Raw genomic sequence first — 23,130 nt, forward strand, 5'->3', positions numbered from 1 at the left:
GGAAATGGCTTTGGGAGGCTAGTTGTTGTTGTTTTGGTAGACTCTAGGTTCTAAAACCTAAGGCAAAATGCACAGGAGGGTAGAGTTGGTGATTGCGGATGGAGATCAGCTAGAGAACTTGGAGACGATTTCGTTATTTTTCAGATAATTTTTCCAGTGGGTTTATACTGGTGTGAAATTCGCGTATCTAGGAAGGAAGGGAAAAAATGTCCAGGTATTGATAGGATAACAGTGAAATTTTGAAGGGGAGAATACCGATTATTTCCATTGACCGATTATGGTTGGGGGGGAAATGGTTGGTAAATCATGTATTATTAGATGTAGGGAAGATGATTAAAAGGAAGGTATTTTCGGAAATTGGTGAAAGTAAATATGGCATTTGAATTTCCAGACACGACACAGGAAATGCGGCTATGAATAAGCCAACCATCTGAGAGATAAGGTAACTAAATGCCAATTGGTGGGACGGGGGGCTAGGAATTTGATCATGGTGTGTGTAAGAAAGTATTTTTCAGGATGGACGATGAAGAAACCGCCGTCGGAAGACCATGATCTTGACCACAGAGGCCGTCGACCTGAATGGGTCCTACAACAAGGCAGATGTGACCGGCGCTTCAGAAGATTGTATTGATTTTTGTGATGACTGTGATACTTGTGTTGAAAATCCCTTGTGGGAACTGGCTGATGCCTGTATTGATGTTTGTGATGACTGTGATACTTGTGTGGTAAACCCCTTGCGTGTACTGGCTAACGCCTCTTATGTATTACAAGCTCACAGCTGTACACCCCCTTCCGACCCAACTATGGATCTGATTGCGACGCTGGGTCTGGCAGTCGAGGGACCCGACATGGATATCCTAGACCCGCAAGCCGACCAGGCGTCCATGGGAGACTTTGACATAAAGGAAGTCCCTCTCTTTGCTTCAAATGTTTCGGATCTCTTTGCTTCAAGTGATTCGGATTTTAACGCTCTGTACCCTGACCAGGAACATGAGACACAAGATACTGACAACATTATGTATTCCCCAGAACAGCAGCACGTGAGAGATCTCATGGGCATGATCGTTGATTAACTTCGAAGATCTGCAAGGACCGCATCTGCAAAGGGTGGGGGGAGCAAGTTCCGCAGGGGAGGTAGCAGGCCCCCTGGCGGGGCAGAACCTCATCTGGACCAGACGCCTTCGTTGTGGATCCGAAACGTTAATGGACTTTCATGTTCTGAGCCTTCATGTTCCAAACACGCACAACATGACACCTTTCAAACATGCATGCGAGGTACTTTATGTGCGTGGCATGCCCTTGGAGGACACACATACAACACTCAATAAAGCCCGATGTGGCCACATATAACACTATACTCTTTTGCTTTGCAAATAAAGCCGATGTGGCCTGGTCTCTGTGATACGTAGTCTCGTAGAGACCAAATGGGGGAATGTCGAGATCATGCCTTTTATTGTGCCTTATGTAATTGTGGTTTGCATTTAATAGTGGTTGCTTTGTGAAAAGGATTAAGCTTACTATGTTCCCTCTTGTTTTGAACTATGTTTTATTGTCCAACTGTGCCAAAAAATGTAGAAAGATAGTGAAACCGCTTGCTCTGTTAGACCCCCTCGTGAAAACGCATCTGTCTGTCCTTGACCAAAAGCCAACATGGAAGATAAGTTTTGAGAATGTCACGGTGCTCTTTCTCCCTCCCGCATCTTGCCCTTTGCTCATGCCAAAGAAGATAGGTTCTCGGGGGGAGATGTCGAGCCAGTTTTTCCTTTGTCCGTGCTCATTTTTCAGCGGAGATTTTTTGTATAATTCTGTGTATATAAAGAAACTCTGGGTTGCCAATTTTCTAGGAGTGTATGTGGCCATGCTGTTCAATTGTGAATGGTATGACTCTTACACCCTCCACAGCGCTGTGATATTGGTTCATCATTAAATCTTGTTATCTCTTGAACTCAAGGTGTGGAACATGGTACTATTCTCGTCAATAACACCACGCCTGGTCAGGTGGAGGCCCCGGCCGTCGTGTCGGAAGCGGTCGGCGTGGCGTGGCGGCCGCCAGTTGCACCGGCAGTTCAGCCTCCAACCGCACAGGGCGCTCGGGCGTCGCCTCGGACGGCGGCAGGCTCCAGGTAGCCGCGCCGATGTGTTGGCCCGCTGAGGAGATCTTATCGGCTTCCCTGGCGAGGGCGCGTGGATCGGTGATCGACGTGCCAGCCAGGGCGAGGCGTACCGGGTGAGGCAGCTGGCGAAGGAACAGCTCGCAGAACAGAAAATCCGGAGAGTGCTCACCGAGCAACGAGAGCATATAGTCCATGCGCTCGGACGGGCGCGTGTCGCCGAGCTCGGGCAGGTCGAGCAGGCGCCGTGCGTGTGCCGCCGGTGAGAGGGCGAAAGCATCGAGGAGGAGCGTCTTCAGCGCGTCATACTTGTCGGCAGCCGGCGGGTGCTCGAGGAGGCTCAGGGCGTGGGCCGCGGTGGCGGAACCGAGCGCTGCCACGACGTGGTGGAAGCGGGTGTCGTCCGCAGTGATGCCTCGCAGGGCGAACTGGGAGTCCGCCTGGGCGAACCAAACAGCCGCATGAGCCTCCCAGAAGGTAGGCAGTTTAAGAGTCACTGCCGTGTCCATGTCGGTAGGTCACCAGTGAAGGAGCTGCGCTCCAACGCGAGTCGAAAGAATTGACGCGACCAAAGACGGAATTCGTCCGAGTTGCTTTATTGAAACAAAACAGCTCAGGTATTCTGACAAGCCCGTTTATCGGGCAGCAATATATATACACATTTATGCCCGGGCGTTTGCCTGGGAAAACCGAGACCGGGCATGCCCGGGTGTCAAGGGCGAGTCCTGGAAAGGCGAGTCTGGACATGCCCGGGCGTCCTGGACGCGGCCTGGCAAGTCGAGGCTGGGCGTGCCGGAGCGCTCTGGGCGAGCCCTGGAAAGGCGAGAGCGGGCATGCCCGGACGCTCTGGGTGAGCCCTGGAAAGGCGAGTCTGGACATGCTCGGGCGACCTGGACGCGGCCTGGGAAGTCGAGGCTGGGCATGCCCGGGCGCTCTGGGCGAGCCCTGGAAAGGCGAGAGCGGGCATGCCCGGACGCTCTGGGCGAGCCCTGGAAAGGCGAGTCTGGACATGCCCGGGCGTCCTGGACGCGGCCTGGCAAGTCGAGGCTGGGCATGTCCGGGCGCTCTGGGCGAGCCCTGGAAAGGCGAGTCTGGACATGCCCGGGCGTCGTGGACGCGGCCTGGCAAGTCGAGGCTGGGCGTGCCCGAGCGCTCTGGGCGAGCCCTGGAAAGGCGAGAGCGGGCATGCCCGGACGCTCTGGGCGAGCCCTGGAAAGGCGAGTCTGGACATGCCCGGGCGTCCTGGACGCGGCCTGGCAAGTCGAGGCTGGGCATGCCCGGGCGCTCTGGGCGAGCCCTGGAAAGGCGAGAGCGGGCATGCCCGGGAAAGACGAGACCGGGCGTGCCCGGGAGGTTCGGGCGTGCCTGGGAACAGCGAGTCCGGGCATGCCCGGGAGAGGCGCGTCTGGGCCCGTCCGGACGAGCCCGGCATGGCGATCGCGCCCTGGCCGCGTCCTGGCAGGTGCAAGGCGATTGTGTACATTCAGCGGGAACCGCTACAATATATTAATTTTGATTTGAAAGCATCATGAAATGTGCTCAGGTGGCATCAAAATGTGAATTGCTTTGGATATGTTTGTTTGCATGATGTTTAGAGTATTGTAAAGTCTGAGATTTTTTTCAGGTCATGTGATGTTGTATTTACAGGTGACTCCACTGAATCTAAAAGGAAGACTACGCATGCGTTCATGAACTGCACAGTGGAGAAAAGCTCAGGAGTGGTTACAGAAAAATAATGCGTCGATGAGAAATTGGCAATATTAAAGGACTGGGCTGGCAAAATAGTCGAGTGGTGTGTGCACACGTTTCTCAGCTATCTAGCTTGGGCTTGAATCTTCATCCATCTCGGTCACAATGTTTACTGTCCCAGGTGTTCGGTACTTGCTCACAAATTGGGACATGAGGAATTTGGAGTGGGGGTGGGCGCGAGTGATGACATGGTCGGTCAGTGGATCAGCTTGAATGCCACAAAGTGTCTTGTGGTTGCCATTTGTTATATGTGGAAAAGGTTTTGTGTTTTTGTGTTGTCGGGAGGAAGGTTGAGTTGTGCTTGGAGTGTGAATTCACATGTAAGCAGGTGTTACACTCGTGGGGTGGATTGCTTAAGGATGGTACACTCATGGGGCTGCGTTTGCAATGGCGATCTTGAGGTTTGCAACTCAATGGCAATCCCTGCTGCCTAATTGAGGTTCACACTTGTGTGTAATGACACTGAAGCTATTGTTTTGCAGGGGGGTTGGAATGAGTGTTTTTGATTATTGAAATGTGTATGACTGATTATTGGGGTTTGTGTGAGTGAATGGGGGATGATCGACCGAGCCATGTCACTCACCTGTACGAGAAGGACAGGGCCCATAAAATTGGGATGGCTCCACAGGCAACGTTGGGTATTGTGGCATCCACCGTGGAACATGGTCCTTATAACGGGGATTGTACAAATGTTCTTGAATTTTATTAAGATTTTGTGGTTAAAGTAGATTTTTAATGTGTTTGACATTTTTCTTCCCCAGGAGTTAGGAGCAAGGATTCCGAGAGTTGTAAATATTCGAAATGTTAAGGGGTGTAGAACGTTAAGGAGAACAGGTAAGTTAGTTACGGCTCGCTTCCCACAGCCCCTCCTAATTTATTCCACAGGTTAATAAAGTGTGAGTCGGTAAGTGTTAAGGCTGGAACAGTAACGCCTGCATTGAACGTTGCTGGAGCTGCGGTTCCGGGGAAGGAGGGGTGTGGAGTGGGGGGGGGGGGGGGGTGGGCTGTGTTGTGTTTTTGGGGTATGGATGAAATACCTTGGCCGAGATAGAATCATATAAATTAGCATGTTCCCAGTGTCGTGAAGAACCCACTTTGATGTATCTAAGTAGTGTCAAATGTCTGGGTAAGATCGAATATGTGTCTCTATATGAGGGGTGGAGCTATGCTAATTAGGTCGGGCTTAAGGATAAGCCCCAGTGTGTAATTGCCCTGTGATTTTTTTGTTTCACCAGAAGCAAACACCAGAAATAGATTTGAACAGAGAGATGGAGAAGAGGTATGTCTTCACCTCGCTCAACAGACCCCTCAGTCTCCCTCTTCTAAATCCTGGTGGCGTCTGGTCAAATCTGTTTCTGGCGTTTGTTCCCCCTCCATCCCCTCCCTTTCCTCAAATGGCAACACAGCTGACTCGCATGTGAAAAAGCTGCATGCCTCAAGTCTGTGTTTGCCTCTAAATCCTGTGTCCCAAACCCGGCCCTCTCTGTATCCACCGTACCCAGTCGTACCCAGCTGCTCCTGGACGCTGTCCTTCTCTCCTGACAAGGTGGAGAGGTTTATGTCAATCCTCGAGTCTGATTCTGCAACTGGACCAGATGGCATCAGCCCACGGGTCATCCAATCCTGCTCTGCCGCTCTTTCACACCCTCTCTCTGTTCTCTTCCACACCCTCTCTCTGTTCTCTTCCACACCCTCTCTCTGTTCTCTTCCACACCCTCTCTCTGTTCTCTTCCACACCCTCTCTCTGTTCTCTTCCACACCCTCTCTCTGTTCTCTTCCGCACCCTCTCTCTGTTCTCTTCCACACCCTCTCTCTGTTCTCTTCACCCTCTCTTTTGCTCAATGTCATCTGCCATCAGCTAGGAAATCAGCCAACATTACCGCTTTGCACAAAAAGGTGCAAAAACAGGTCCTTGCAACTACAGACCAATCAGCCTTCTCCCAATTATCAGCAAAGTCGTGGAATCCATTATTGCTTCTGTTACGGATTTATGTGAATGTATGTGAATTACTATTCAGGTCTTTGCTTATCAATGTGTAGTCGATTAAAGGTTGTCGTGATTAAAGGGTCAGGAGCCCTTCTGGGAAGAAGGAGACCGGAAACGGAAGAAGAAAAGACACGAGGTGCGGGAGAAGCGACGATCTTCTTCCTCTTCCTCGCCCAGCTCCGACGCGAGTTGGGATCGATATAGAGCAGCGTGGAGGACGCTGCGTTTGAAAGCCCGTCTGACAAAGGAGTTACCTGCGCGGGGTAATTACCCCTTGACACGTCAAGTTGCCGTGGGTTCGTGCATGGAACCCAGCGTCCGGCACAGTTCGCCTCACCATCTACAAGGGCGTGTACGGGTCGCACCTTGGGCCTCGCGCGCGTTGCAAGCCGCGCTTGGTTTTGCCCCATTGCTTGGCAAGGAGGTGTGCGCTGCAGCAGCTGTCCCCGGTGCGCGACGTACACGTTTGGAGCACGTCCGCCCGGGGTTCGTTCAACCGCCCGTGTGCGGAGAAGCCTACCATCATCTTGGTCAGGAGGGGCCCAGAGATATTGTGAGGGACAGAGACCAAAGGGGTCGTGAGTACCCAAGGGGTCGGGAGTGGGGAAAGGGGACACACATATATAAGATGGCCATCTTAATAATATTGGTGATTACTTGTGGATGGTTGATTGTTGATGGTTGTTGATTGTTGATTGCTCGGGGAATATATTATTGATTGTTCCGGATCCTTGGTGTGGGGTTTCTTATTGACTGGAATTCATATTGATTGCGTTACGAAAGCGTATAAATCATTGATCTTTCTGGCGGAGTTCCTCTCACGGTCCGGGGGTCACCGAGACCAGGTAGTTACCGGGAGGACCACGTAACAGAATTGGGGGCTCGTCCGGGATTACGATTTGCGGATTCGCAATTGGGTCTAGGTCCGGGATCTAAAATTGTATAAAATAATAAAATAATATTTTTATTAATTAAAATTTATTAATTAAGTATTAATTGGTAAATTTTTGGGGAAATTGGGGGTAAAGTCTTGGGTGAAGGTTAACAGGTGTTAACGATAGGCACCATGGCGTTTGTGGCACAGAACTTTGCGGTAACCCCGAGTGAGGCACAGTTCCGAGCGTTACTAAAGTCGGACCTCTTGAAATTGGCCAAACATTTTAACTTGGAGGTCCGAACTAATTTGAGGAAGGCAGAGTTGCAGACCACGGTGATACAATCTATGGTGGGATTAGGAACATGGGACGAGTTAGCCTGGGAGTGGCTACCCGAAGAACCAGAAGACGTTGAGCTCCGGAAACTGGAGTTGCAATTACGGAGCCAGGAACGGATCAAAGAAGAAGAAAGGAAAGAGCAGAAGAAGAAAGGAAAGCAGAAAAGGAAAGAGCAGAAGAAGAAAGGAAAGCAGAAAAGGAAAGAGCAGAAGAAGAAAGGAAAGCAGAAGAGAGGAGAGAAGAGAAACAAGCAGAGGAAAGGAGAGTGGAACGAGAACTCCAGGAAAGGTTAGAAGGGAGAAAAGCAGAGGAGAGGAGAGCTGCAAGGGACCTCGAAGCAGAGGAGAGAAAAGCGGAAAGGGAATTAAAGGAACGTGACATGGAGCTTCAGCAAGAAATTAAATTCAAGGAGCTGGAGTTAATGAGAGAACGGGGAGAGGTACCACCCTTGCTGACGGGGTCGACCCCTAGCCAGAACACCTGGGAGGTGGGCAGACATGTGAGGCTGGTTCCACCCTTCAGTGAAAAGGAAGTCACTCAATTTTTTCCACACTTTGAGAAAGTGGCTCGACAGTTAAACTGGCCGGAGGAGGCCTGGACCATACTAGTGCAAAGTGTGCTGGTGTGTAAAGCTCAAGAGATTTATTCGGCGCTACCAATGGACCAATGTGCAGATTATGAGGTATTGAAGAAGCACATCCTCAAAGCCTATGAGTTGGTTCCGGAAGCTTACCTGCAAAAATTCAGGAATGCCAGGAAGAGGGAGAGTGAGACCCATGTGGAGTTTGCTAGAGTGAAAGAAAATATGTTTGATCGGTGGTGTGAGTCAAAAGGAGTCGGGAACGACTTCGAAGCATTGCGTGACCTGATGCTGGTGGAGGAATTTCAACAGTGTGTCCACGAGGACATCAAAGTGTACCTGCAGGAAAAGAAAGTACCGAAGTTGTGGGACGCAGCCACCATGGCAGATGATTATGCCTTAACACACTATTTAACTTAACTTAACTATAACACACTATTTAACTTAACACACTAGTTAACACACTAACGTAGGGGTCCACGAACCTAACTCCTCGCCTAGATCTCCGCAGGGGAGGTGTGGAACAGCAGGTGCGGAGAACGACAATACATGGCGGCGGCCTCGAGATGAATATGGGGACAACGCTGATACCCGAACTGTTCGAAATCAGGGGGCTACGGGCCCAAGACAAACTTATTTTTCGGGGGGCCCGAGGCAGACCACGAGTTTTTCCTCCGGGCCTACTTGCGCTTTTTGCAAGAAACCTGGACACTTGATGTCCGGTTGTTACCTCATGAAAAGGGAAAACCCAGAGCGGAGTCTGACTATTACCACTCCGAATGCGATGGCAAGCGTAAGAAATCGCCCACAGAAGAGTTACCAACCATTTATTTATGAGGGGTTGGTCTCTCAAGGGAGACTTGACTAACCCAAGACCGGTTAGGGTTTTGAGGGACACAGGAGCCCATCAATCCTTAATGCTTGAAGGCATTTTGCCATTGTCAAAGAGTACCGCAACTGGTGATAGTGTTCGGTTACAAGGGATCGGTGGCTGTGTTAGTGCCCCACTTCATGTCATCCATTTGGAATCCGATTTGGTGTCGGGACCGGTCACCGTCGGTTTACAAGCCACGCTTCCTGTGGAGGGAGTATCTGTGATTATCGGGAATGATTTGGCCGGGGGGCAAATTTATGGTAACCCGAGGGTTGGTAAAGAGCACAGCAGGGAAAATAACACCACTCCAGATCGGGATGGCGACAAAAGTTCCAAGTTATTTGTAGGGGGACTGAACTTCAACACAGAGGAAGAAGTTCTGACCTCTGTCTTCAACAGATATGGGCCGCTGGTGGAAGTGCGGTGGTAAAAGACAGGGAAACGCAACGGTCAAGAGGGTTCGGCTTTGTCACGTTTGCAAGCACAAGAGACGCCAGGGAGGCAGAGAAGAATTGGAATGGTAAGGATTTGGAAGGTCGGACCATAACAGTAGGGAAGGCATTTCGTAGGCGTCGAGAGGTCTACAGAAGAGGACCACTTGGCGGTAGTTTTGGTTTGGGCAGCAGCCGATATTACTATGGAGGCTCCCAGAGTTACGGCACCTCCCGAAAGAATGAATGTCAGAGCACTGGCCGAGAAGGAGACCGCCAGTCAGGTAACAGCTGGGACAAGGGGTCCCACCGTAACTGGTAGGAGTCTGGAGAAGTTGAAGCCCTATATACGGTGGAGCCGCCGAGTCGGGGCTCCTACACGGACTAACCGTGAACGCCGCGTTCTTAAAGGCGTCCAGGTAGTGAACTTTCCTGCACGGACTAACTGTGAACTCCACGTTCTTAAAGGCATCCATGTAATGAACTTAACTCCCCGGACTAACCGTGAACTCCACATTCCTTAAGGCGTCCATGTAGGGAATACTCCGCTGGGCCTCCCAAAAAAGTGCTATAGAGAGGTTTAAATTTGGGGGCTTTGGTCACCACCTCTTAACCGTCATTCAAGAGAAACTAGAAGTGGTTGACGCTTGGTCCAGAGGGAATTAATCTAGGGGATTGGGTGAAATTTTGTTGCTTTATTTTTAAGTGATGACTGTGCCCGGGGGGAACTGATGATTTGGGGGGGGTGAGTTATCTGGTTTGTTTATCCAAGTTGGCCGGCAAAGAAAGTTTTCGCTGGGTTCAAACTTTCTTTCTTGAAGGGGGGGAGTGTTACGGATTTATGTGAATGTATGTGAATTACTATTCAGGTCTTTGCTTATCAATGTGTAGTCGATTAAAGGTTGTCGTGATTAAAGGGTCAGGAGCCCTTCTGGGAAAAAGGAGACCGGAAACGGAAGAGGAAAAGACATGAGGTGCGGGAGAAGCGACGATCTTCCTCCTCTTCCTCGCCCAGCTCCGACGCGAGTTGGGATCGATATAGAGCAGTGTGGAGGACGCTGCGTTTGAAAGCCCGTCTGACAAAGGAGTTACCTGCGCGGGGTAATTACCCCTTGACACGTCAAGTTGCCGTGGGTTCGTGCACGGAACCCAGCGTCCGGCACAGTTCGACTCACCGTCTACAAGGACGCGTACGGGTCGCACCTTGGGCCTCGCGCGCGTTGCAAGCCGCGCTTGGTTTTGCCCCGTTGCTTGGCAAGGAGGTGTGCGCTGCAGCAGCTGTCCCCGGTGCGCGACGTACACGTTTGGAGCACGTCCGCCCGGGGTTCGTTCAACCGCCCGTGTGCGGAGAAGCCGACCATCATCTTGGTCAGGAGGGGCCCAGAGACATTGTGAGGGACAGAGACCAAAGGGGTCGTGAGTACCCAAGGGGTCGGGAGTGGGGAAAGGGGACACACATATATAAGATGGCCATCTTAATAATATTGGTGATTACTTGTGGATGGTTGATTGTTGATGGTTGTTGATTGTTGATTGCTCGGGGAATATATTATTGATTATTCCGGATCCTTGGTGTGGGGTGTCTTATTGACTGGAATTCATATTGATTGCGTTACGAAAGCGTATAAATCATTGATCTTTCTGGCGGAGTTCCTCTCACGGTCCGGGGGTCACCGAGACCAGGTAGTTACCGGGAGGACCACGTTACACTTCAGATATCAAATCTTTACACTTCTTCAATGGCTTGATCTCTGATCATCAATTTGGTTTCAGACCAGGTCACTCCACTCTGGACATGCTGCTTTTGCTTTCTCAACAATGGATGGAGGTCCTCAATGTCAAACAGGAAATCAGAGCTGTCTCCCTTGACATATCATATGCCTTCGATACGGTTTGGCACCCCGCTCTGCTCACCAAACTCTCCTCCTATGGTATCCATGGAAATTTTCACGCATGGCTTGCGGACTTCCTCTCTGGTCGTAATCAACGTGTGGCCCTGAATGGGTTTCTCTCATATCCCCGTCCTGTTCAGGCTGGAGTTCCCCAAGGCAGTGTTCTGGGCCCTGTGCTTTTTCTAGTCTTAATCAATGATCTCTCTGACTCTCTTGAAAATCCTTTCTATCTTTGTGCTGATGACTCTTCTCTCTGCCGCTCCATTCCTCATCCCTCAGATTGGCAGTCTGCAGCTCACTCTCTACAGACCTGGACGAAATCACAGACTGGTCAAACAAGTGGAACATGTCTTTCAATCCTGACAAATCTCACACTCTTACAATGTCTCTCCGAAAAGACCGACTGGACAACCCTCCCATCTACTTTCTGAACAATCCTGTCCAATAAGTTTTGTCACTCAAGCTTTTGGGTCTCACTATCTGCCATGATCTTTCCTGGGAAAACCACATTTCGAAGCTGGCCTCCAAAGCCAGTCGCTGACTGGGCATCCTCCATCGTGCGAAGTCCTTCCTTGGCACACCTGAGCTCCTCACCACATACAAGGCTTTCATCCGCAGCTCAATGGAATACTGTTCTCCCCTCTGGGCTGGTGCTCCTGCCTCACACCTAGCTCGTCTTCATGCTGTTGAAACCAAAGCTTTCAGAATCATTGGAATCTCCCACGATGAAGCTAACTCCGAGGGCCTTTCACTCAGTTACTGCAGGCAGGTTGGTGGTCTTTCTGTCTTCTACCAACTTCTATCCGGCCTAGCTCCCCCAGCTCTATCTGTGCTCTGTCCCCCAAATATTCCTAAAGGTCGCACAAGATCTGCCAGCAACCCTCTTCTGGTGAAATTGCCAAAGTCAAGATTCTCTGCTCACCTTCACTCGTTCATTCCTCTTTTCTACCACCTCTGGAACAAACTCCCCCACTCTTCAATCCCACTCCTCCCTCCATGTCTTTAAAACAGCTGTTCACCACCATCTCTTATCTTCCCCCATCCAAAACCTTGATCTCTTCTACCCCGTTAATTCACGCCAGATTCACCTTTTTTGAAATACCGACTTCTTTCCTGGAAGTTCTAGCAGTGTCCATGTGTTTTATACCTCTCCCACCCCCGCCTTCCCATGCCTCCTCCCCCCAAGCCCTCTCCCTCCCACAGATCTCCTGATGTCCCTGTTCTCTGCTGTTGTACTTGTGTGTTTCCCCTCTCCCCATCTTCTCTCCCGTTCCCTTTATTGTATGTTGTGTGTCCGTTTTTTTTTTGTGTGTGATTGATGTTCCCTCTTACACGAGCCTCGATCTTGTATTAAAAAAAAATAAAATAAATAAATAAAGTGACTTTTGTGTCACGTGCTCTGACAGCCGCAGAGCAGAACTAGAACGGGCACTCGGTAGAGCGCATACCTTCGCCGCAGCTACTGTTCTGTACTTGGCATGGGAGTGTAGGGAACAGAACAGTGAACAGTTTGGTGCTGATTTCATGCAAATCGGATAAGAATTGACCGAGTTATGACAAAAAACGCACATTTTGCAAGGTCGTGACCCCCCTGACCTTTGACCCCCAACCGCTAACAAGGGTAATGTCTTCACTGGGTCATGTCGTATATCACAAGATCGGGCATTGAATTCTGAACATTTTGGCATTAGTTGCATGCCAATTGGATAAAAATTGACCGCGCTATGGTAAAAATACGATTTTGACCTTTTCGTGACCTTGACCTTGACCTTTGACCCGATTGCTCCCAAAATCTAATCAAATGTGTCCCGTATAATAACCAATCATCCCACCAAATTTCATGCAATTCGGTTGAATACTTTTTGAGTTATGCGAATAACATACACACACACACACACACAGACATACAAATAAATACACAGCGATCAAAACATAACCTTCCGCTTTTGCGAAGGTAACTATGCTCGGATTGAGCGTGAAGCGCTGAGCTTGGTATTGGGCGTGTTGAAATTTCGTCAGTACTTGATAGATCGGCATTTTCTCATGCAAACTGATAAGCCGCGTCAGTTCTTGTTTAATCCCCAGAAAGACATCCAGTCACCACCGCTGCTCAGATAGAGATGTTGTGATGGTGATGGATGGATACAGAGATTTGTGCTTCCGAACGGCCCGCTAACTTTGATGTCCTGTCTCGATTGCCGTCTACAAAGGCCGGTGCCGAACCTGCAGATAAGGTTGAGGTGTTCATGTTGGAACAGATTGAATCTGGTCCGGTAATCGCTGCGGAAGTGGCCGCTGCCATTCGTTGTGATCCTGTGCTGTCACGTGTTGTGCACGTTGTTTTGTCATGTTCTTGGCGCAAGTTGCCCTCGACGTCAGGATATGCTCCATATGTATCATGGGCGTATGAGCTGTCTTTAGCTCAAGGTTTTGTAATGTGGGGCATTAGGGTGGTCATTCCTGCTGTTTTACATCAGCGCTGTCTCAGAGTTGCATGAGGGTCATTTGGGTATGGTCAAAACAAAAAAATTAGCCCAGAGTTTGTTGTGGTGGCCCGGGCTTGATGCGGACATCAAGCGGACTGTAAAAATATGTGATACGTGTCAAACTGATGCTGATAATCCCTCACGTGTGTAAATGGCCGCCTGCTGATAGAACATGGCAGCGCCTTCATGTAGATTTTGCAGGGCCAGTCATGGCCGCATGTTTCTGGTGGTGATCGACGCTTACTCAATGTGGCCAGAAGTAGCTATAATGGAGTCCACCTAGGCAGAGAACATCGTGGAGCATCTGCGGAGTAATATTTGCGAACAAGGGGGTTCCGGAGATTTTAGTTTCGGATAATGGTTCGCAGTTTGTATCTGAGGTGTTTGCTGTGTTCATGCGTGCTAATAGTATCAAACATGTGAGGTCAGCGCCTTACAACCCAGCTACAAATGGCCAGGCTGAGTCATTTGTTAAAGCGTTGAAACATGCCTTGCGTAGAGGCCAAGCAAGGCCAAGCGGTTCGATCTGTGCAGAGCAGGGTTTATTTGTTTTTGCATGACTATCGTAATTCAGTACACAGGAAGTGCCTGCATTCTGCATGTATGGCCGACAGTTGCGGTCGCATCTGGATTTGCTTCGACCTGGTGCACCTGAAGTTGTTACGGCGACCAATGTTCGTTCATTCATGTTGGACCAGCCAGTTATGGCACGGGACTATGTACACCGACAGAAATGGGTGCCGGCTGTTGTGGTCCGAGTGTTCGGTCCGGCTAACTACCTTGTTCGTACTTCGGCCGGCCTTATCTGGAAACGTCATGTGAATCAGTTATTGGCTCGCGGGTCCAGTTATTCACACACAACCAATTCCGTTCCGCCGTGCGATGTGTCCTCATCCATTGAGGTGCCTGTGACCAGGTTTCGGCCAGCTGCCCATCCATCTGTGGAGCCGGATGTTCATGGCAGTGAGAGTAGTGTGGATGTTCCTCAGGTTTCGGTTGATCCTAGTTTGGTGTCTGGTGTGGAACCGTCATCTGTTTCCAATGCCTCACCGTTGCTGGTCGTGTCCACGGCTCAATGCCCGCGTGTTTCTTTGAGACGCATTGTGCGACCAGCATATTTGAAAGACAATGTGACTTAAGGGGGGAGGAGTGTAGTGCCATGTATGGCCGAGTGGAAGCCGTTGTGGGCGGGGCCGAGTGAGGCCCGTTTTGCCTGGAATAAAGATGGTGCTTGACCCTCTTTGCGTGTCCGCATCTTTTTACTATAGACACCACATCGTGCAGCCTCTGCAGGCCACGTGATCCAAGACAATGGACAAAGACATGGAATTCTCTACAGAATATTGCCATGGCAACAATTGTTATATTCAGCTGCGAGCGCCAATGGGTAATGTGCTAGTAGTTGAATAATTAGTCCCATTTTCCGAACAGTTTATTTTCGATGTACCATCCATACCCTGTTACAGAGAGTTGGTGCTGCCGAAGGAGTTTCTTCGCAAGGGTCATACTGGGCGGTTTGCCATCCCTCTCCCAGCAGTAGTTAGAGCAGGGATTTGGAATTTCTGCTTAGTGCCGGTGATAGCTCACCTCCTCTTCTCCAAATACTGTACACCGTGGGATCTTTAACATCCACTAATGCTGGCAGACATTGAATCACCCTACCTGTGAAACACCAGAATGACAGTTTATAGCTGGGTCAGTAGAGTGCCGAACACGATGCTCATTAACATAATTTATACCTGCTGTTACACCGCTCCAAATTACGCTCGTTGCACGGGCCTCGTATTACATGGTAACCTGCTCTTGATGTGGCACCTTTGGTGTGCTTTTGATTGATATTGAACAGAGATGCCTTACCCCAAGAAATTTTGAAAAATTGATCATCGCATATGGCATTTCCCTGCGTTCTTGGAAGTTTCTGCAATTCCTTGCGTTCTTCCCTGGCCCAACAGTTACACAGATTTGCGATGACTTCACGAGTCCAAAGGTGGTGAACTGGTGAGCAGACTTGGCCAGCTGGAATCCTAAGTCAAAACAAGACTGACCACACTGTGTTCACAGCCTGCAACAAAATCCGAGAACGGGCAGATTGGGAAACACACATTTAATGCGTTATTAAAAGATGAACAGCATGATTGGGAAACACACATTTAATGTGGTATTAAAAGATGACCAGCGTGATTGGGAAACACATTTAATGTGTTATTAAAAGATGAACAGCATGATTGGGAAACACATTCAATGTGGTATTAAAATATGAACAGCGTGATTGGGAAACACATTTAATGCGTTATTAAAAGATGAACAGTGTGATTGGGAAACACACATTTAATGTGGTATTGAAAGATGAACAGCGTGATTGGGAAACACATTTAATGCATTATTAAAAGATGAACAGCGTGATTGGGAAACACATTTAATGCGTTATTAAAAGATGAACAGCGTAATTGGGAAACAATGCGTCATTAAAAGGTGAACGTTGTGATTGGGAAACACATTTAATGCGTTATTAAAAGATGAACAGCATGATTGGGAAACATTTAATGCGTTAATAAAAGATGAACAGCGTGATTGGGAAACAATGCGTCATTAAAAGGTGAACAGCTTGATTGGGAAACACATTCAATGCGTTATTAAAAGATGAACAGCATGATTGGGAAACACATTTAATACACTATAAAAGATGAACAGCGTGATTGGGAAATGCATTTAATGCGTCATTAAAAGGTGACCGTGATTGGGAAACGCACATTTAATGTGGTATTAAAAGATGAGCAGCGTGATTGGGAAACACATTTAATGCATTATTAAAAGATGAACAGCGTGATTGGGAAACAATGCGTCATTAAAAGGTGAACGGCGTGATTGGGAAACACATTTAATGCGTTATTAAAAGATGAACAGCATGATTGGGAAACACATTTAATGTGTTAATAAAAGATGAACAGCGTGATTGGGAAACAATGCGTCATTAAAAGGTGAACAGCGTGATTGGGAAACACATTTAATGCGTTATTAAAAGATGAACACCATGATTGGGAAACATATTTAATGCGTCATTAAAAGGTGAACAGCATGATTGGGAAACACATTTAAATACGCTATTAAAAGATTAATTTGACATCTCTCACCATGTCAGCCACCCCACGGTTATATAAGAACGAGCTGATTTGTCACATGGTCACGGATGTTTTAACCAAATATGCTGTCGTTAAAAAATTACGTAATGCTATTTGTTTAGTAATGTAAGCACAATAGTTAGTTAGTTATACATAAGCACAATAGTTATTTAGCCCATCTTCTGCTGTGCAGGAGATGGGGTTTTATAATCACGTCTGTGTCTGTGTCTGTCTGGGTCGTAACTCTTTTTTTTTACCATTTGAGCTATTGTCATCAAATTTTCGCCGAAGCTCTTTATCTTACTATAATTCACGAAATGTCCGTCTGTCCATCTGTCCGTCCGTTCGCAGGCACCGCAAAAACACCTGAACCGATCGCAACAATATTTTGGGTGGGTAATCCTGGGACCTCCTGGAGTAAAATAGGCTATATTGTTTTTCCAATTTCAGCTTTGGCCTCCAGCATTTTCCGGTTTGGACTCGCGCATAATGTTATTTTCCCGGGTACCGCACAAATGGCTGCACCGATCGGACTCTGTGACCTCGGACAAAGACCTTTTATAAGGACATGGATTGAATCCCTGCTTGAGGGAATGCCAACCCCCTCCCCGCCATCACGGTCGCCTCCAACTCACAATCCAACGAGATATGCGGAAAGGACGACCCAAAACCAATTGTCTTCTTTTTGATTCGTATATAAACATCATTAAAAGTAAATAATGACCTCGGCCAAAGTTCAAACGACGTGGGTTTAATCTCTACATGAGAGAATTCCACATAGCTATTTGGGCGGTGTATAACCTAACAGATGGCTGTCTCCATCGATCTTGCCAAGGCCGTAACCCCTATCAAAATCCTTTTAACTGTTGACTTAGTAGTTTTTACAATGAAGGAAACACGTATCGGGAGTACATACGACATAGCGATTGTGAATGTGACAGCTCTGAGGCGTCTTTCGCTTTGCATCGAATTATCATTACATTCATTACATTCATTCAATGATCATTATGCTCATTCTTACGCTCATTAAACATTCATTAAATGATTACGAAAATAAAAACTAAAAACATTACGAAATTACGTTCACACCGTCAATCGTCACATCAAACACTACCGTGAACACAAACATCGTCACAACATCGTCACAAACGTTACATTACGTAATTCAAACTGTGAACACATCGAATATTGGAGAGCCCATTGCCCAAATTTGAAACACGATGGAATAATATTTACCGATATGAACAGTGATGTGGCTTTTATTGAAATTCTACAAATACTATTTAGATTTTGATGATTTGCGTGTGATATGATTTAACGGATGTTTATATAAATCGTTCAAAACAAAAAAGCCTTAAATTTCTGATATTTTGCCTTTTCATTTGGGCCTCACAATTGAAGCGCCGTCTGTAGGGTGTGTACCGTTGCTAGTTATGATAATACAGAGAAGGCAATTAAAGATCAGCGTCACATAAAATCATCAATTTTCATCCAATTGACCTGAAATTTCGATTTACCATTTGAGTTTTGTCATGAAATTTTCAACAAAGCTTTATTATGATAATATGGAGAAGGCAAAGTAATAATTTGGTCAAAAGGTCAAAGCCCAGCATCCCCGAATCGTCAATTTTCATCCGATTGACCTGAAATTTTAAGAGTTTGCATATCGGTTCACTGAATTGGTTCTCCAATCAAAACCTAGAACCTGATTGTTTTTTTTAGGTCAAAGGTCCAGGTTGCGGAAAATCGCCAATTTTCATCAGATTGACCTGAAATGTAAAGAATTTGCATATTGGGTCACTGAATTGGTTCACCAATCAAAAGCTACAAGCTGATTGTTTTTTTTAGATCAAAAGGTCAAAGGTCAAGGTTGTGTAAAATCACCAATTTTCACCTGATTTCCTGGAAATTTAAAGAATTTGCATGTTGGGTCACTGAATTGGTTAATAAAATTGACTATCTTAATCAAAACTCGGGTAACTTGGATTAAAATTGGTGATTTTTCAGATGAAAATTTATATTAGAAGTTTGACCTTGAGTTTACCTTTGACCTTTTGTCGATGATAATAGTTGGTTTCCCAATTCAGTGAGGCACTTTGCAAATGCTGTTCAATTTTCAAGTTAATCGGATGAAAATTGACGGTTTTTTAGATGAAAATTGATTTTGGAAGTGTGACCTTGAGTTGACCTTTTGACCTTGAGTTGACCTTTGACCTTACATAGTTGGTTTCCCAAATCAGTGAGGCACTGTGCAATTGCTATATAATTTTCAAGTCAATCGGATGAAAATTGATGGTTTTTTTTGATGAAAATTGACTTTTGGAAGTTTGACCTTGAGTTAACATTTGACCTAAACAATAGTCGGTTTCCCAACTTAGTGACTCAATATACAAATGCTGTTCAATTTTTAAGTCAATCGGATGAAAAACGGCGATTTTATAAATTTGACCTCCAGATGACCTTTGACCTCAAATTCAATAGACTTCTCCATTGTGACGACCTCTACAACTTGGTGAAGTTTCATGATGATCGGTTTAAAATTGTGACCTGTAGGCGAGTGACAGACAAAAAACAAAAAATACGTCGTGCATGGCACGATACTTACAAAATGCCTAAAATAAGTTATTGGCCTATGATGACCTCAAAAATAATGGGTGGTTGAATTCAGTGACCTGATATGCAAATCCTCTTCAAATTTCAAGTCAATTGGATGAAAATTGAGGATTTTAGAAATTTTGTCTATGTTGACCTTTAGGCTTATGTTGACCTCAAAAATAGTTGGTGGTTGAATTTAGTGACCAGATATGCAAATCCTCTTCAAATTTCAAGTCAATTGGGTGAACATTGAGGATTTTAGAAACTTGGCCTATGTTGACCTTTTGGCCTATGTTGAGCTCAAAAATATTGTTGAATCAGTGACCAAATATGCAAAGCCTCTTCAAAGTTTGTCAATCGAATGAAAATTGAGGATTTTAGAAATTCGGCCTATGTTGACCTCAAAAATACTTTGTTGAATTCAGTGACCAGATATGCAAATCTTCTTCAAATTTTAAGTCAATTGTATGAAAATTGAGGATTTTAGAAATATGGGTTATGTTGACCCTTTGGCCTATGTTGACCTCAAAATTAGATGGTGGTTGAATTCAGTGACCAGATATGCAAATCCTCTTCAAATTTCAAGTCCATCGAATGAAAATTGAGGATTTTAGAAATTTGACAGTTAGTGACCTTTGTTGGTTCACGACCCCTATGTTGACCGATTGACGTTTTCACCCCAAAAACAATAGGCTTCTTGCTTATGTCCAACTCCACCATTTGGTGAAGTTTCGTGAAGTCGGTTGAAAATTGTGACCTGTAGGCGACTGACGTTGGCTTAATGGACAAACATTAAGTTTGTGAAGCACCAAACATTAATGGACAAACATTAATACAGACAAACAGACAGAATAACGCACAAGACCAACCAATATTCTTGAAAAACTTCGATTTTGCAAGTAAAAACAAATAAACCAATGAATAAATCAATCAAATTATTATTTAATAAAACTTGTCTTAATCGGCTTCAACTCTTTGGTCCAAGAAACTTCAGAGACGCTCGAGGTATGCTTTCAGAATGGCCATCCTGCTTGACTCCTGCATGATGACAAAGAGTGCATGCTGGAGCTGGAATGACATAATGTCAGAGATGACTCTGCAGTCACTCTCACACTCACTAAATGGTGGGTGAAGCTTCCTCATGGCCAATCATACCGTTATCAAGCTTCCACACATTTGTGCAAAAGTCTCTGCTACTGTTTGTGTCTGGCCCAATCCAAAAAAAACAAAAACTCAAACATTGTGAAAGAGTGAAAACTTCAAAGAAAGAGACAAATGTGGAAGCAAGATAAGCCGACGCCTTCAGGAAGCTAGAGCGACGTGAGGAAAGCGATTTGCTGTGCAAGTCTTTCATCACGATACTTTGGTCTTCTGGCTTGAGCTTTCTCAATTTGTGGTTGTGAACAACACACTTGATGAATGCTCAAAATATGTGTGCTGCGTGAGATAACTCATTGCTTTGCTTCTTCTTCCATAAAGCTTCAGCACAAACAGTGGTTTATAAACGTTGGAAGACCGGATTTAGGGGCAGGTGACCCAGGTGACCAAAGTGACTTGGGCAGCCCAGATGACCACTTGTGGCACCGGGCTCAGGGGGTGACGGCTGCTGCGCATAGGGTGCAACTGTCACCAAAGTAAAACAAGGAAATTTGACGGAGGAGGAGACCATTCAGCCCACCATACCTGCATAACACCAACACCGCATTAAATAAACCTTCAAACGAACGTCTTAATTTCATTGGAGGGAGGAATGGGGATGAGAAAAGTGTGGCTGGCTCAGGGATAGCTCCAGGGTGTTCGAATGAATGAAAGAATGATCGTTTTTAGGCCACTTTTCCCCGCTAGAGCGGGGGTTGGCCTTGCGGGCCCCATGACAATCATGGTTCCCTGTTTGGGGCAATGTTTTATGGCCGGATGCCCTTCCTGACGTCAACCCTTAGCCGCCTCTTACGCAGTATGCACAGGGATACGGTGTACCTATTCTAGGTCCGGGTACACACCAGGATCATTCATCCCAGCAAGCTAGTACTCAATTTGTCAACCTCAGAAGGCTGGCAGGCTGAGTTCAACCCCCCTGGCGTTAATTCAGTGATCGACCAGGATTCGAACTCAGGACCCTAGGATCTCAAGCCAGCATCCGAACCATTAAGCCAACATCAGGTTAGAAATGAAAAAAACGTTGGGGGGAGGGGGGAGGGAAGGTGGGTAAAGGTCATTTTCAGGTGAAGAATGTACCAACACCGACCACACAGCATCCCTTGAGGAGACCCTCTCACAGTCATCACAATCAACAAAGATGTTCACAATCACCCGTCTATACTCGATCGAGCTACCGACAAGTCCTGCCAACGGTGTTATGTTATGTCGGTGAGGTAGTGATGACTTTGGACCAGGTAGATTTGTATCGGTAGCATGCTCCAGTTGTCGTGTAGAAACCTTGATGTAATAAGTACTTGTGTAGCCCGGATGTCGGATAAAGTTGTATATTTGTCCCCATCACGAGGGGGCGGGGAATGTTCCCTTGCTCAGGGATTATGTTAATTCCCTGTATGTCTCACCCTTTGTGATTTATCGTTTGTCTCTAATAGCACCACCTTAGACACATAGCGCAGGAAATGCCCATTAACTACATTAAATAACAATAAAACCAACCAGAAACCAATTCTGAGCACTGCCGATGGGACTTCAACCAGCTACATCACCACGAAGGTCGAGCAGGCCGAAGATACGCCCAGAGGAGCCGTGATTGGCCAGGGCAGAGTAAGAAGGCACTCGCTGGGAAGGGCGAGTAAGAAGGAACTCGCTGATTGGTGAAGAGAAGGATGAGCAAGAAGCAACACGCTGATTGGCAAAGTGTGACCGATGATGTCAGAGCCGGGACTGCGTGTGAGTGGTGGAGAGCTGGGCCTGTGGTGTTGGCCTGCGGTGATTGGAGAAGAAGCACCGATGATGTCAGAGCGGGACGTAAAAACCACGTCTGATGAGCATTCCCCCCCTTGTGCCTCTTGTCCTTCTTGTGCCTGCGCGTTCTGGATGTCACAGTAGACGGCTGTGCGCTGACGAATTTGCCTTTTCTTTTTCACGTTCTGGACGTCGAATTTTGTTTTACCGTCGCGTTTTTCTTGTTACCGGCATTTCGTTTAATAAACCTGTTTATTTTTGTACATTTTAAATCCGGTTCGTGTGAGTTGTTTTTTGCAGGTTCGGGAACTGCCGGCAGACCACAGGTAAGACCCTTCATCGCTTCCTTTCCCTTTCTTCCCTCGCGTATATCAAGTCCGCATTTGATCAGTGCCCCGGAGTAAAGCTTGCTCGGCTATTCGTTCCTGGGAAAGATTGTAATCCCTAGGAACACGACAGTACCAACACTGACCACACAGCATCCCTTGAGGAGAGCCTCTCACAGACACCACAATCAACAAAGATGTTCACAATCACCCATCCATACCCGATCGAGCTACCTACAAGTCCTGCCAACGTCACTTTACCTTCCTTCAATGTCCCTTACTCTCCTGCTCCTTAAAAACTGCACAGAACTTTGTCTGTTATCCTTTCTGTAGAATGACGGATCGACATTTTATATTTTAATTGCCAATGAAAACGGTCTGCCAGACTTCATTCCTACCTATCCCTATTGCTGCACATTCACTCCTGCCTGCACTAGCTATCCTCTCACCACTGCCTGCCCTTGCTACTTCCTTATCACTGTCTGCCCTTGCTACTTCCTCATCACTGTCTGCCCTTGCTACTTCCTCATCACTGTCTGCCCTTGCTACTTCCTCATCACTGTCTGCCCTTGCTACTTCCTCATCACTGTTTGCCCTTGCTACTTCCTCATCACTGTCTGCCCTTGCCACTTCCTCATCACTGTCTGCCCTTGCTACTTCCTCATCACTGTCTGCCCTTGCTACTTCCTCATCACTGTCTGCCCTCGCTCCTCCTCACTGTGTTGATACCGGATCATATGTCATGATCCTGGGGCCAGCTTCCTGTTGTTTTAATTGTTGTACTCTTTTCCTACTCTTGCGATAGACTAGACGGATTTATGGAAAAAGGCCATGTATAAGCTTCTCGGGAGGGGGGAGGGGGAGG

This window comes from Myxine glutinosa, chromosome 12 (assembly GCF_964187855.1).
Source record: "Myxine glutinosa chromosome 12, kmMyxGlut1.1, whole genome shotgun sequence".
Lineage (NCBI taxonomy): Eukaryota > Metazoa > Chordata > Myxini > Myxiniformes > Myxinidae > Myxine > Myxine glutinosa.